Source organism: Balaenoptera ricei, chromosome 4, assembly GCF_028023285.1.
Source record: "Balaenoptera ricei isolate mBalRic1 chromosome 4, mBalRic1.hap2, whole genome shotgun sequence".
Taxonomy (NCBI): Eukaryota; Metazoa; Chordata; class Mammalia; order Artiodactyla; family Balaenopteridae; genus Balaenoptera; species Balaenoptera ricei.
The window spans coordinates 11,120,956-11,136,712 of NC_082642.1; the positions used below are offsets into that span (position 1 = coordinate 11,120,956).

Genomic DNA, 15,757 nt, shown 5'->3' on the forward strand with positions numbered 1-15,757 from the left:
AATGTTTCTTTCCCTTTAAATTTGTATGTTCTGTTCAGAAGTTCCCAAGGTTACTAGAAGTCTTTTAAGGTATCTCAATATTCTCTAAATAAAAATTGGGAACATTTTTTTAGTAATGAGAAAATGAAAATATAACAATAACTAGATAATTTATAATCAGAGAAAAAATTGAGCTCAGAGTATGTATTAGTTTCCCAGGGCTGCTGTAAAAAAATTCCACAAACTGAGCTGCTTATAACAACAAAAAATGTCCTCTCTCACAGTTCTGGAAGGAAGGAGTCTTTTCCAAGTAAGGTCACATGCACACGTAACAGCGGGTAGGACTTCAACATAGCCTTTTGAGGGAACGTAATTCAACTCACTACCAAGTATTATCAAATAATTCTTGGGATTTCAACACCAATTTCCACAAAGCAAAGCATGTACTAAAAGAAGAGGTGAGGTAACGTAATAAACCTTGGATATTTTTTATTCAGGTATACTGCCAAATCTCATGACCTTGGAGCAGTCACTTAAAAAAAGTTATTTCCTCAACCCCAGTTAAGCTGGTTCTTTTTCATGAGGTTGCCCAGCTTTGAACTGTGATGTATACTCCCTTTTCAGAAAGTGTTGTACAGTTAATGACTGAATGCATATGGACGACTTTCGATTAGACATATCCTTAGCCGTGGTGATGATTTTGCTTTGCACTGCCGTTCACACTTCTAGGGTTGAAAACACTGTAAGGGGCTGAGCATCCAAGGAAAACAGAAAAGGAGCAATACATCAGAGTTGTTTTCCCACTTCAAATGACTTGATTCTGAGCTTTCCCACCAGCTCAAGGTCCTCAGAGGTAGAATGCTTAGCATCCAAACAACTTGCAAATGTACACTGTGAAAAAATACACAAACGCCTCCCTACCATAAATATCACTGGGAAGAAAGAAAAGGGAGTTTTTCCATATTGGCAAGTGACTTTGTACAAAGGAAGTGTGAAAGCAAAGACATTTTTTTTCCCTGGCCTTCATCACTACATATGCGTGCTGTCATGTAGACTGGCTCTCAGGTCCAAAATATAAGACCCTCTGAGTAGAGCTGCTAAATACACAAAGTACAAAAGGCGAGGTGTATTTAAAATCTTTTTATATGGTCAGTATAAGTTTATGTGGTCATATTAGTTTATTGTAAAATAAAAAAAGAAGCTACCACTTTTCATTATTTTTAAAATAATCTGTGAGCAATAATTCCTGAGGAAATATGAATATGGGCTTAGTTCATTTACTCTACAAAAAAAGTAAAGCCCCAATTTTGGATGTCCTCATCCTTAACCCTGTTTTTCCTCTTTAATAATAACTTTTTCCTACTTTCTTTATTAATGATTTATTTTTCTTTTTGAAATTTTGACCTAATTTCAGTGTCACGGGGCTATCCTTAGGACTTGATATGTGAGTATGTGAGTCAATTCCTGTTGTGTTTTTCTTTACCACATTTTCATCACCATAGTCTTTCTCCAGACCTCAGTTAATTCACAAATGGATCAGACACAGGCATTTTCTCACAGGCGTCCTTAACCCCACTTCTTCCATCTCAGTCCATTTTGTCAGCCAGCATTGTCACAAACTATGCGATTAAGTCATACTGAACTTTATGCTATTTCTCAACTGACTTTCTTCTTCCAGTACACAAGACAAGACTCATTCTCCCATTGGCTTTAAATCCTACCACAGTACCTCAACACTCCTCCTAATGAATTAATTATTTTTGGCACATGCATGTTTAGCTGCAATAACACTTATTTGTTCCTCAATGGTATTGTCAGGAACACTTTCCTCAAACAATTTCTGAACCTGAAAATGAAAACCCTTTCAAGATCATTCCTCTGTATACAACTTTGCCTGTACGATCTTAGCTTCAGTTTCTTTACTGTAAAATGAATAATTATTCCACCTATGAGTTTATGTCTTTTGTGGTCTTTTAAACTTGGCACAAGCTTTATTTGCTAAATGCTATGTTAAATTAATCTTATGAAAACTCAATAAGAAATTCTATTCTGTATAAAGAATACACTGCTTCATCTCATAATTTCTAATTGGCCTCAAATCTTTCAAGTAAAAAAGAATATAATAATACATGTAATAAATAAAAATATAGACTTTTCCAAAAACAAATGTCTCGAGTACCTTTGCATAAGTTCTGTGTGCTCAGTTGCCACTGGCGTGTTTCTAAGGGGAAACTATTCAATTTAAATTTCAAATTGAAACAAGTCAGTGATTTTTGCTAGTAATAATTGATGAGTGATGGACTATTTTATTTTTAAAGAGCAAAAAGGAGAATAATCATCTGATTAGAGAGCATCTTGACAAGAATGTTGGTGGTATACTGCAATGTGCAAAAAAAGAAAACCTAGACAATTAGTTTTTCTTTTCCTTTCATGGCTATGTGATAAAGATAAATCAGGCAATCTTAGCCCAGAAGATACAAGGGAAAAGGTCTTGATCTTTTGGCTGATGAGGAGCTGTATAAGGCTAAAAATATAATAAATTAATTAAAATTCAACGGAGGCTATACATTATTATCATAATGGTTTGAATAAATACTTAAAATACATATGCGTGATACAGAGACCTTTTCAGCAGCTGAATGCAAAATGATATTTTTACTTCAAGATAACCTAAGACTAGAAAGCCAGTCCAAAGATGAATTAGTGTTAATATAGGATTAAGGGTGATAAATATCCAATTCATACTGGGAATATGAATTAGGTCTGATTAAAACTAATAAAAAAGAAGGAACAAAAAGTATTCAATTTCAGATATTTGCTAAAAAGAGAAGAGCTCCTGCTATATAAGAATTATCTACTTAGACTGTAACATTGCTTAGGTTCAATTATTTAATTAAAATATTAACTTTCAAATAATAAAGACTGGGTGATTTATTAATTTGCATCTCAGCTATATCTCTAATTAACTCAAGTTTTATTATTCAGATAGTGTGTTACTGACCATCCAAGATAGTAAACTTCAATTTATTCATTCATTCAAAAAATCATATTGATTCTTATGTTGTCAGAACTGAATTTTGAAAGAGGAAGAAATAAATGAAATACAGTTGACCCTTGAACGACATGGGTTTGAATTGTGTGAGTCCACTAATACAACCGGGCAGGACCCTATTGGGGGGTCCTTACCAGGACAGCCCCCCCCACCACAATGTCCTCTGTCAGTCTCTTGTTTATAGAAAAGCTTTAGTTTCCCAGGTCTCCTTTGAGTCACAAAAGGCTCAAGAGTTAATAATTGGAATAATGTGAACATGTAGTAACCAAAGATAGCAGTTGGACCATGAGAACTGGTAACAATTTAAACAATAGATTAGTCATATAGTAGAGTCACAGAATCTTTAGTTCCTCCCTGAAGGACATAGATAATAGTGTCTGAGTTGTTTTACAGATACTAAAACCCCCACCAGTAGGAAGAAGCTAACTGCATGATGACCATGAACACATAGCTCCCGGACTGGATAGAACCTGAGGACTGTTGATGTTAACCCCTGTAATATCATCCTGTTACTTCACTATCAACCAATCAGAGAATTGTGCATGAGCTGATTACACACCCTGCAACTCTCTTCCTCAGCTTGTCTTTAAAAACTCCTCCCTGAAATCCATCAGGGAGCATTAGCTACCAGGACTCCTTGCTTGGCCTGGCAGTAAACTCAATTCTTTCCTTCACCACAACCTGGAGTCAGGAGATTGCTTTGCTGTGCATGGGAGAGCAGACCCAAGTTTGTTTTTGTAACACTAATACACAGACATTTTTTCAACAAATACCACAGTATTACAAAATCAGAGGTTGGCTGAATCTGTGGATACAGAGCTACGGATACAGAGGGTCAACTATAAAGTTACATGCAGATCTTCAATTGCACAGGGATTGGTCCCCCTAACCCATGAATTGTTCAGGGGTCAACTGTACTTATCTATTAATGTGTATGACATTCTGGTAGCAATTACAGGGATATTTGCCCATATGAAAGCTTCCAATTTACTAAATCCATGGTGTTATGGGCTGAATTGTGTTCCCCCCCAAATCCATATGCTGAAACACTAACCCCCAGTACCTCAGAATGTGACTATTTGGATATGGGACCTTTAACAAAAAGTGATTAAGTTAAAATAAGGCCATTAAGGCCACCCTAATCCAATCCAGGTGGTTGCCAGAGGGGGGATGGGATGGTTGGAGGAGAGAAATAGGTGAGGGAGAAAAGAGGGACAAACTTTCAGTTACAAAATAAATGAATCAAAGATATGAAATGTACAGTGTGGGGGATATAATCAATAATTATGCAATATAGTTGCATGGTGACAGGTGGTAACTAGACTTATCATGGTGATCATTTTGAAATGTATAGAAATATCAAATCACTACATTGTGTACCAGGAACCAACACAGTGTTGTAGGTCAATTGTACTTCAAAATCAAACAAACAAAACAAACTCATAGAAAAAGAGACGAGATATGTGGTTACCAGGGATGGAGGGTGGGGAGAGGGGAATTGGATGAAGACAGTCAAAAGGTACAAACTTCCAGTTCTAAGATTAAAAATAAGTACTAGGATGTAATGTACAGCATAAGAAATATAATCAATGCTGCTGTACATTATATATGAAAGTTAAGAGAGTAAATCCTAAGAGTTCTCATCACAAGGAAAAAATATTTTTTTTTTCTATTTCTTTAATTTTGTATCTATATGAGGCAATGGATATTCACTAAACTTACTGTGATAATCATTAACAACATATATAAATCAAATCATTATGCTGTACACCTTAAACTTATACAGTGCTGTATGTCAATTATACCTCAATAAAACTGGAAAAAAAAAAGTAGTTAAAATGAAGCCATTAGAGTGGGCCCTAATCCAATCTGCCCGGTGTCCTTAGGAGAAGAGGAAATTTGGACACACAAGGGAAACCAGGGATGCATGGTCACAGAGAAAAGACTGTGAGGACACAGTGAGAGGACAGCCATCTCTGCCAAGGAGAGAGGCCTCAGAAGAAACCAAACATGCTGACACCTTGACCTTGGACTTTTTGTCTCCAGAATTGTGAGAAAATTAAATTCTGTTGTTTCAGCCACCCAGTCTGTAGTGTTTTGTTATGGCAGCCCTAGAGACTAACACACATGGGTAAAACCTTAAAACAATACACAGGAGTTGTTTCAGAAACCTTTCCATTTATAACATTGCATCGCTATGGTTTAGCTCCAGGAAATGATTGCATGGAAAGATATCTGCTCTGGTGACCCATCATTCTACCATAAGGATACGCTACCAGGGAAGATCCTCCCACGCTGGCTTACCTCTTATCTATCTCTCTGGAAGGCAGCTATGCTCACCTCTATATCACCAATGCTGCCTTGTTCTATCTTTCTGGACACCAGTTTTCTCTCCACAAGTTTGATTCTCTAGGCATCACATAGCATCTCACTGTGCAGCCAAACTTCTATAGATATCACTTTTGAGAACTAACCTTGCTGAACTTCAAATGGTCCCAGTGAGCTACCTATCTACCAGCTGCTTTGTGCTGCCCACGGCTAGGACTGGAGTGAGGTGGCCTTGCACTGGCATGATCCTGGGAGTGAGTGGCTCCTGAGATTTTTCCACCTCTCAACCACCTCACTCTGAATTCCAGCCCTGGTGGTGCCAGACACCTCCTGACCATTCCTTGGCCCGGGTCCTTGGCCTTCCTTCAGAGCATATACAATTTGGTTGTAGGTACACAGGATATATTTACAGGAGATTTATCTATCTATCTATCTATCCATCTATCCATCTATATACAAATATATATATATATATAAATATATATGCCTTGAAAATAAGTGCTAAATCAATGGTATCAGTGAGTTCTTCAGGAACTTGGGACAGTTTGCCTTGCCTTGATGTTATAAAAATAGCTTCATAACTTGAGGAGCTTGAAGGATAGGATTTTAACAATGCTTACAAGGTGGAATCTTCAAATCAAACAATAGAGATGAATAATAAGCACCATACTATCTAATTCAAAAACTCCAGAGGGAAAGCATGGGTCACAAGCCTGCCTCTGCCACCTACCAGGTGTGTAGCACAGAACAAATTACAGCCTCTCTGAACTTCTATTTCCTCGTGGGTTTATTTAGATGATTAGAAATAACCTACATAAAATGACTTACTTTGTGCCAGGCAAATGGCCTGGATTTACTAAATGGTTCTACACTTATTATCCTTGTTTCTTGATTAATGCAAATCTAACCACCATCATCTCAGCAGGCCTCATTTTAGCACTCGCGTGACAGACATCAGAAATCAAAATGGACCTCAGCAATGATTTGGTCCAGTCTCCTCATTTTTTCAGAGAAAATGAATGCCCAGAGAAATTAAATGACTTGCCCCAGGTTACAGAACCAGCTGGTGGCAGTCACAGGGTCAGCCATGGAACAGGAGATTTCTTACTCAGGTTCAGAATACTCTTCATTTCAGAGTACTTCCTTAATAGCAGTACACAAACCTTCACAAACATGTATTTGTAAATGTATACTAATTACATGTAGGCAGTCAATGAACTGAAATAAATGGAATAATTATTAAATCTAAGTGTTGTGTTCATGCTGCACATTTACACTCGGGACAACTCCAATGTACAAAATAATTGAAGGTTCTTGATTTTCTCTGACAAATCTAATCTTCCTCACAAGCCCTGACCCTGCCAAACAGGGACGGAGTTCATGGTGGGGATATTAACTGGCTAATTAATAGCATCTTAGACTCTGGCTTGAACTTTGTTTCAGGAAAGTGCTTTGTTTTACAGACTGTCATCCGCAAGTCTCAAAATGGCAAGTGGGAATGTGGGGAGGGGACACAAAAGGGCCTCTGCAGAAGTGGAGGGAAGACCTGGAGCTCATGGGGTGACCTCTGGGCGTCTGCATCCTCCCAGGTCTCGGCTGTATAATGGATGGTCCATCCCCAGGTTTACTGCACTATGTTCTGAGGTGCAGCATATATTTGTGACTTGTTCCGTTGGACACTTGAGAGCTTGGCTATCCTCCCCTCCGATGTTCAGAAACATCATCCACCTGGTGCCTGACGTTATGCTGAGGCTTTTGCACCATAGCCACCTTGCCTCTTGCCACTGTAGCTACCCAGATGCTGGTCTCCTAGCTCTGGACTCAGTTACCTTCCTGCACCTTCTCTGTGGGGCATGTGGGCACTTCTAAGTCCCATGCATGCCCCAAGAAACAAGGGAAGCTCTGAGCACGGTCTCAGGTCCTCTCTCTGCTTAATGCCACCGTATCTTCACATTTTTCCTGTGTCGTGGCTGGCCCATGTTGTTACAAATACCACACTGTAAGGTCCCCTTTTCAGAGTTCAGAAGAGAAATGGGCAAAAACCCTTCTGATTGGGCTTTCCCCTCAATTAACTCCACACCTCTGATGGGGATTTCAGAAGAGCTGGTGAAAGCTTATGACACTTATGTCTCACTCTTTGCTTTTTTCTCCACCTTGATATCTTTCTTTTCTGACTTTATTGGATCATAAGGCACTCTCATTACTCTTCCTCTTCAATCTACCCCAAACTCCTCTTCCAACATAGTTTCCTGTGCCTTCCCTGCACTTTGGATAATATTAAATATCTAGGATTTGAGTCAGATAGCCTAGTTATTGATATTGGAGTCTCAGGCATCTAGGAACTAGTGTTTAATTCGGACAAATAATATTAATATCTATGTCATAAAATTGCTTGAAACTCTTCAGTGATTTTTCTTTTCACTTGAGTTAAAATACACACCTCCTACCACTTGTAGGGCCTGGTCTCCCCCTCCCCCCCCCTTCCAATCTCATTTCAACCCTCTCCCCCAGGGTACTGCACCCTGACCGCACATATCAAATCAAGGCGGCTGATTCCCAAGGGTCCTTTTTCCTCATTCTCTTTTTCTGGATCTTGGCAGACCCAGTTTATTCTTGTCTTGTAGGTCTCAGCCTAAAAACACCTCTCCAAAGAGGAATTCCCTGGCCTGCTTATTGAACGATCTTGAAAATAACCATCCAGCCCCTCCAGCCATTTTTTTCTAGCACAGCACCTTGGTTCTATCTCTCATAGAACTTACGACAATTTGAAACTGTTTTGTTTGTTAGTATATTTGTTCACTGTCTGTTTCTCAATAAAAAAGAAAATGCATGGACCAGAAACTGTGCTTATCTTCTTCACCATTTTATGCCTAGAACTAAATAGCGTCTAGAGTATAGTAGGTGCTCAATAAGTAAGGAAAGGATGAATGAATGAATATATGTAGATGTGCTAAGAGTCATCATAAAGTTGCCATTTCCTTATGTACCTAGATTATTTATACTTCTGGGAGTATCACAAGTTCCATAATTAATACAGAATGATGATACTTAAGAACTGTCAAAAATCTTGTGATGTTTTTACCTGACTAAGGATATAGTAGTCTTCAAAAACCAACTATAGGACATGTATTAAAAAAGAAAGAAAAAACTTTAGAACTTGACTATATTTTAAACTAGCATCTTGTTGTCTAATTATGCATTTGATTACTACAATTTGCAGTATTTCTGTTCTTCATTGTACTTTCTTTTACATAAACCATCTGTTATCTCTGTTGCACAGATCTTCTGGACATTCTCTTAATAAATGATAGTAATAAAATGTTCTGTCTCTCATCTATATAAACACATACATATGCACACACATTTATGGCATTTTTACTAAAAAATAAAGTTATACTGAAATGGCATAAAGACTGATTATTCTATCCAGGTATATTGGCACTATAATAGAAGATAATTGTTACCTGATGCTGTTGGTATCTTGTAATGGATCACACAGAAGCAATTCTCCTTTCAGGTAAAGCTGCAGAAAAATGACTGAATAACGGCTGTTTCTTCATTATCTCCTTTTTCTACTTTTCTTCTTTTTCTAGGACAAAAATAGAAAACATGTTATTAAAAGACCAATTATATTACTCAATTGAAATATATATAAAGATAAGCTCACAAGAAGCAAGATTAATAGAATTTTGTCAGTAGGCTTGCACTGTAATTTTCATTTAATTGTCCCGTATTCAGATTTAAACCTTTGTTTTTCTCCTATAGCTCAATTACCTACTTAGAAAGTCATTTTACTCTATATCAGAAACTATTATTTCTGTAGGGTTTTTCTTTTAATTAACCATTGCTTTATGTGGGTTCTAGATTTTTAGTTTGAATCTTGAAACACTAGATTTTACAAGTATGGGTTGCATTGGAGGTTAACGATTTTAATCACTCAGTTATATTTTAACTTTTTCAGTGTTTAAATTTCTATGGTGTTTTTCTGTGCCTGTATTATCCCTTTCCCTCTTAAAAAAGAAAATCCCAATTTAATCTTTGCTCTCACGTGATTCTACAGAACTGAAATTTAACCAAGAAAAAAATAACAATATTGAGACAAACTTGTCCTATTCTGTAACAAAATATATTCATTAAGGAAAATGTATCATCTTTGCTTTTTATTTCTAGGTGTCTTATAGCTCCTTATTCATTTCCCACAACCTTGTTTGAAAACAGAATATGCAGATATTAAATTTTTTATTATAAATATCACTAATTTTATTTTCTTTCCAAACCATACTGATTAAAAACAGAACTTTTTTCTTTATTCCCTTTCAAAATGTATAAACACATTTATTTTATAAATAACACATAGAGTATTAATTTCTTCACAACCTGCTATGGTCAATTTAACCATAAGATGAGTCATATTACCTATCTTCCATGAATGTATGAACTATGGTATTTATAGGCTAATTCTCTAGGTCTGTGTTTTATTTGTGTCTTGTTGTACATTATAAACTTGGTACATTTGTGAAAAATAGCTTTTATTAATTTTTTCTTCATTATTTCTTTACTTCCAGGAAAAAATTGACACAATACAAAAATAGGTAAAACTCATAGTAGATTGCTTTGTACTTGGAAGATTTTCTTTAAAACAACTTAAAATTACTGAAAATACTAAAGCTCTAATGTTATATGCTATGATATTAGTAAAATTCCATATTTTATAAAAGTTTTCACGTGATTGAGAAAAATCTTAAATCATATCAAGAACACATGAACTCATTTTACTCACTGAGTAACTGAGACATTGACTAGTGAGGTTAGATTTACCTTTTTATTATCAAATAATCTCTATATGGGATTGGTAAAAATCTGATTATATTTTATTCTTCTCTAATTTTTTTCCCTCCTCCTCCTCTTTCTTTCTTTTATTCTTCCCATCCTTCTCTTTGTCTTCTTCCCCCCACTTTTTCTTTATACTATTTACAATGAGGAAGACAGCACCTCTATACCCTCTGACTCAGTGTTTGATGATACACCTTAACAATCACCTACACTATTACTTTTCATCACTTGAGTAAGGAGTAATCCCTGTTGGGTTACTATATAGAGTTTGTTTGTTTGCTCCATTTAGCTATGTTTTACTTACATAAAATTAATGACATATTTAAATAATTTAAATGGATTTAGTTGTATTTATGTCCCCAAATCTTGGATTTTTTATTGCTATTTTGGATGGGATCATATAAAATTGGTAAAGCAAATTTTATAAAGATAGATTACAAAAGTTTTAAATTATCATTGAAAAATTCAATTAATACAGGAGTGTATAAAGAAAAAAAAGTCAAAGTTCTTCCCTTATTATCTTTAACTTTTCTCCCAGAGGGCTGAGAAGTGTATGCTTCCATAAGAATTTTTATTTGAATATACATAGATGCATTCATACAAATATAAATACACAAAAATATACATTTTGAAGCAAAAACTGGGTCATAGAACACATACTGTTCTAAAACTAGATTTTTTAAATGAATAATTTTCATTGATATCTATACTCTTAAATTATTTTAAAATTAAATTCTTGGAACAAGTAATATAGGTAAAGCAAGTAATATAGATAGTATGTCAATATTATGTCAATTCATACTATTGATACTACATGCTTTTTATTTTTAACTATAGAATGGAGAAGAAAAAGAAAAACAGAAGCCTAAGACTGTTAAGCAACATTAAATTGCAATTAGGCAATTTACTTAAAATCTAAAATCTAAGTTTTGCGACTTAGTTTCTTCACTTGACAAATACGGGATAAGGGTGGGAAGATACTGGTCTAGCTGATGTCTGATAAACTGTACTAATAGCACTCCATAGTTCTGTAATAATGGGTATACACTCAATAGTAGTAGTCATGATAGCAATAGTAGAATAAGTAAACTGTAGTGTACTTTATTAAAATATCATTTATTTTTTATTGTTTTACTCTCTAACACCATATATAAAAATAAACTCAAAATGAGTTAAAGACCTAAATATAGGACACTATAAAACTCTTAGAGGAAAACACAGGCAGAACACTCTGACATAAATTGCAGCAATATCTTTTTAGATCCATCTCCTAGAGTAATAGAAATAAAAGCAAAAATAAACAAATGGGACCTAATTAAACTCAAAAGCTTTTGCACAGCAAAGGAAACCATAAACAAAACAAAAAGACAACTCACAGAATGGGAGAAAATATTTGCAAATGATGCGACTGACAAGGAATTAATCTCCAAAATTTACAAACAGCTCATGTAGCTCAATATCAAAAAAACAAACAACCCAATCAAAAAATGGGCCAAAGACCTAAATAGACATTTCTCCAAAGAAGACATACAGATGGCCAAGAGGCACATGAAAAGATGCTCAACCTTGTTAATTATTAGAGAAATATAAATCAAAACTACAATGAGATATCACCTCACACCAGTCAGAATGGCCATCATCAAAAAATCTACAAACAATAAATGCTGGAAAGAGTGTGGAGAAAAGGGACCCCTCTTACACTGTTGGTGGGAATGTAATTGATACAGCCACTATGGAGAACAGTACGGAAGTTCCTTAAAAAACTAAGAATAGAGCTACCATATGATCCAGCAATCCCACTACTGGGCATATATCTGGAGAAAACAATCGTTTGAAAGGATACTTGCACCCCAGTGTTCATTGCAGTGATGTTTACAATAGCCAAGACATGGAAGCAACCTAAATGTTCATTGACAGATGAATAGATAAAGATGAGGTACATATCAATATATACAATGGAATATTACTCAGCCATTAAAAAGAATTAAATAATGCCATTTGCAGCAACATGAATGGACCTGAAGATTATCATACTAAGTGAAGTAAATCAGATAGAGAATGACAAATATCATATGATATCGCTTATATGTGGAATCTAAAACAAAAATAATAAAAATGAACTTATTTACAAAACAGACTCACAAACTTAGAAAACAAATTTATGGTTACCAAAGGGGAAAGGTCGGGGGGAGGGATAAATTGGGAGTTTGGGATTGACAAAACTATATTTAAAATAGATAACCAACAAGGACAGACTGTATTACACAGGGAACTCTGCTCAATATTCTGTAATAACCTAAATGGGAAAAGAATTTGAAAAAGAATAGATACATGTATATGTATAACTGAATCACTTTGCTGTATACCTGAAACTAACACAACATTGTAAATAAATTGTAGCCCTATATAAAATAAAAAATTGTAAATATATCATTTAAACTGCTGCTACCCAAGTCAGCAGTATTCTAAAAAGAATTGAAGTTTGTCTTTCATGTAACATTCTAAGCTGGTACAGTGACTCTCATCATCAAAGCTGTCAGAGATCTAGGCTCCTGTTTTGTTGCTCTGCCATCCTCAATAGGCAGCTTCCATCTCATGGTCCAAGAAGGCTGCTCTGCCTCCTGTTGCCATGGCCACATTCTAGCCAGCCAGGTGAATAAAACAGGAAATGGAATGCTGGCCCCCTCCCTTTAAAAGCACTGCCCAGAAGTTGCATACACTTCTATCTACTCCATTAGCCAGAACTTTATCATATGGTCACACCTATCTTCAGGCAAAGATAGAATATGAAGTATTTCTCTGTGTTTAGCAAAAAATTCTATTGCATAAAAAAAGTTGAGGCTAGATATCGGGGACAAGTTACATTTTTCTCACATATAAACAGTTTATAAAGGATTTTAAGATGCATTATCGTATTTGATAAAGAGATACTGTAAGTGACCAGTAATGGATACCTTTTAATACTCATGAAATCTATTATTTATAAAGAAAAATGATGTGTCTAAGAGGTTCTTGTATTAAATATCAGTTTATCCTCTTTCACCCTGTCAATATGTCTCTTATGCCGATTATAATTTGACTCTTTTCATCCTTTGTATATTTGCCACCATTCCCTCCCCCATTAGTAGAAAGAGTGTAATTATAATAGAATTGTAGCCCTGTTTTTCCTACTCCTCTTGGTTAAATAACTTTATTTTGTCTGAGTTTTCCCACCTGTTAAATGCTGAGCACAATGCCTGTGTTATTTCTGTAGATAATGCATAGAAAACTACTAGATAGGAAAAAATAAACAATTACAAATATTAATTAATTTGATAGATGTTATGCTTAAAGTAGTGAGTTATAGCTACCAATTATTTATTGCCCACTATGAGCCAGACACTCTCTTAGATCCTTTAAATATATCATGTTTAATTCAGTCTTCATAACAATCAGGTGGTACACTTCATAGTTTCTCTATTCTTTTTTTTTTTTGGCCGTACCACGTTGCTTGCCTTATCTTAGTTCCGCTACCAGGGATCGAACCCATAACCCCTTCAGTGGCAGCACAGAGTCCTAACCACTGGACTGCCAGGGAATTTCCAAGTTTCTCTATTTTTGAGTTGAGGAAACCATGGTTTAAGAAAGGTCAGATGGGGCTTCCCTGGTGGCGCAGTGGTTGAGAATCTGCCTGCCAATCCCACGTGCCGTGGAGCAACTAGGCCCGTGAGCCACAGCTACTGAGCCTGCACGTCTGGAGCCTGTGCTCCGCAAAGGGAGAGGCCGCGAAAGTGAGAGGCCCGCGCACCGCGATGAAGAGTGGCCCCCACTTGCCGCAACTAGAGAAAAGCCCTCGCACAGAAACGAAGACCCAACACAGCCAAAAATAAATAAGTAAATAAAAAATAAAAAAAATAAAGGAATTCCTTAAAAAAAAAAAGTAAAATAAATATCCTTAAAAAAAAAAAAAAAAAAAAAGAAAGGTCAGATGATTTACCCAATGTCAGTTCCACCATGATCAGGCTTTACTATTTCAAGCTTTCGGGGTTTTTAGGCTTTTATGTTTTAAGTAAAAGACTGGAATATCCATCCGAGTTGTTTTACTGCAGTGAGTAACTGTATGCAATTATGTCAGATACTCATGAAAGGAAATGACTAAATAGGGACCTTTTCTAAGACGGATGATATTAAAATCAAATACTCTGGTTCCTTTTCCTGAAGGTCATCCTTGTCACACTCTGTCTCATTTAATGACTGACAAGAGATATTCCACTGCGCTCATGTTTAACTTGAGGTGTCATCCATCGTGGTCCACCCCTTTGCAAAGTCAGCATTGAAATCCAAGGAGAGCTCGGCATGCTTGGGATCTGCCTGAGTGAATGTGGGGGCCTGTCAAGACACTGAGGTTGAATTCTCATTTCTGTGGAGTATTACCTTGTAAGGTGGGCAATGTGCACTGACATGGAAACCTGGAGACGGCTTCATCCTGGCTAATGACAGTGTACCTAGCTGGTGGGTAATTACAGACCTTCAGCCTTCAGTACTTCACTCTTCATGAGATTAATGTTTCTCCAGAACAATAAATATAAGGTCTACGACACCTTTAAATTATGCTTATAAGTGACTCAGTGACCATTATGAATGACTGCAGCTGTTCCATACCTTGCTAAACATATTTAGTTTTTCACAAGCAATAGATTCTGAAAGCAGTAGTATTCACAGTGGGTGCTACGAAAGTACACATATTAATTCTGTAAAATCTAGCTAAGACTTGGGTCCAGTTCTTTAGGGGGCAACATTAACAGAGTTTTGTGGTCCAATCTTGACTCTCATAAGTGCTGAGCAGCTGGCAGGGAGGGTGTTTTCTCTACATCACCTTCTGTACTATGACTGGGCTTTGTTTCTAACAAGATTGCTAAAGAGCATGGCTCTCTGGCTCTTTTGGAGAATGCTGAGAGAAAATGTATTTTAAATATTCCTTTTCTGTCTAAACAATCACAGTAGATTCTACTTTTTGCCACTAAGGACCCTGAATATATAGCCATGAAACCTGCTTAGAAAGCTTAGAGAAAAAGTAAGATTCATTCATTCACTAGATCATTTGTTTACTATTTCCATTTATTCATTTCCTCTGCTGTTCTTTAATAAATAATTAACTCATTTAAAATGTTTATTGTGCAAAAACTTCATGCATGCCATTTTATTAGTTTTTGTGGGAGATGAAAAAATAAATAAATTACAAAAGGACCCTGCCCTCAAGGACTTTGTGTAAAGTTGATTCAACCATGCTAGAAAACAGAAAGTGGCCAGTGCTATCAGAGAGGTGCAGTGGTACTTTGCTACAAAGCTTCAGAGGAGAGAGAGCAATTGAGTACAGAAAAGGAGTCACCTCTTTCAGAGAAGAGATGGCATAGGAGCTTGGACTAAGAGTTAGGGAAGATTTGAACAGAAAGATGAGAGAGATATTTCCTGGGTGGAGAAGGCATGAAGGAGAGAAAAAATGTGGCATATGTCATACTTAGTTTTCATGCAGCATGAAGGGACCCACAAAGGGACAAAATTGGAAAGTCCAGATCACAAGAGCTT

General features: G+C 36.2%; 1 long non-coding RNA gene across 2 annotated transcripts in view; it reads right to left on the bottom strand.

The window, feature by feature from the left end:
- LOC132365194 (uncharacterized) overlaps positions 1–15,757 on the bottom strand; it is a 425,897-nt gene that overhangs the window by 250,972 nt on the left and 159,168 nt on the right. For both annotated transcript variants that reach the window (XR_009503053.1, XR_009503054.1), the window contains exon 2: positions 8,824–8,948. This is a non-coding gene — a long non-coding RNA (uncharacterized LOC132365194). The remainder of the gene's footprint in view (positions 1–8,823; positions 8,949–15,757) is intronic.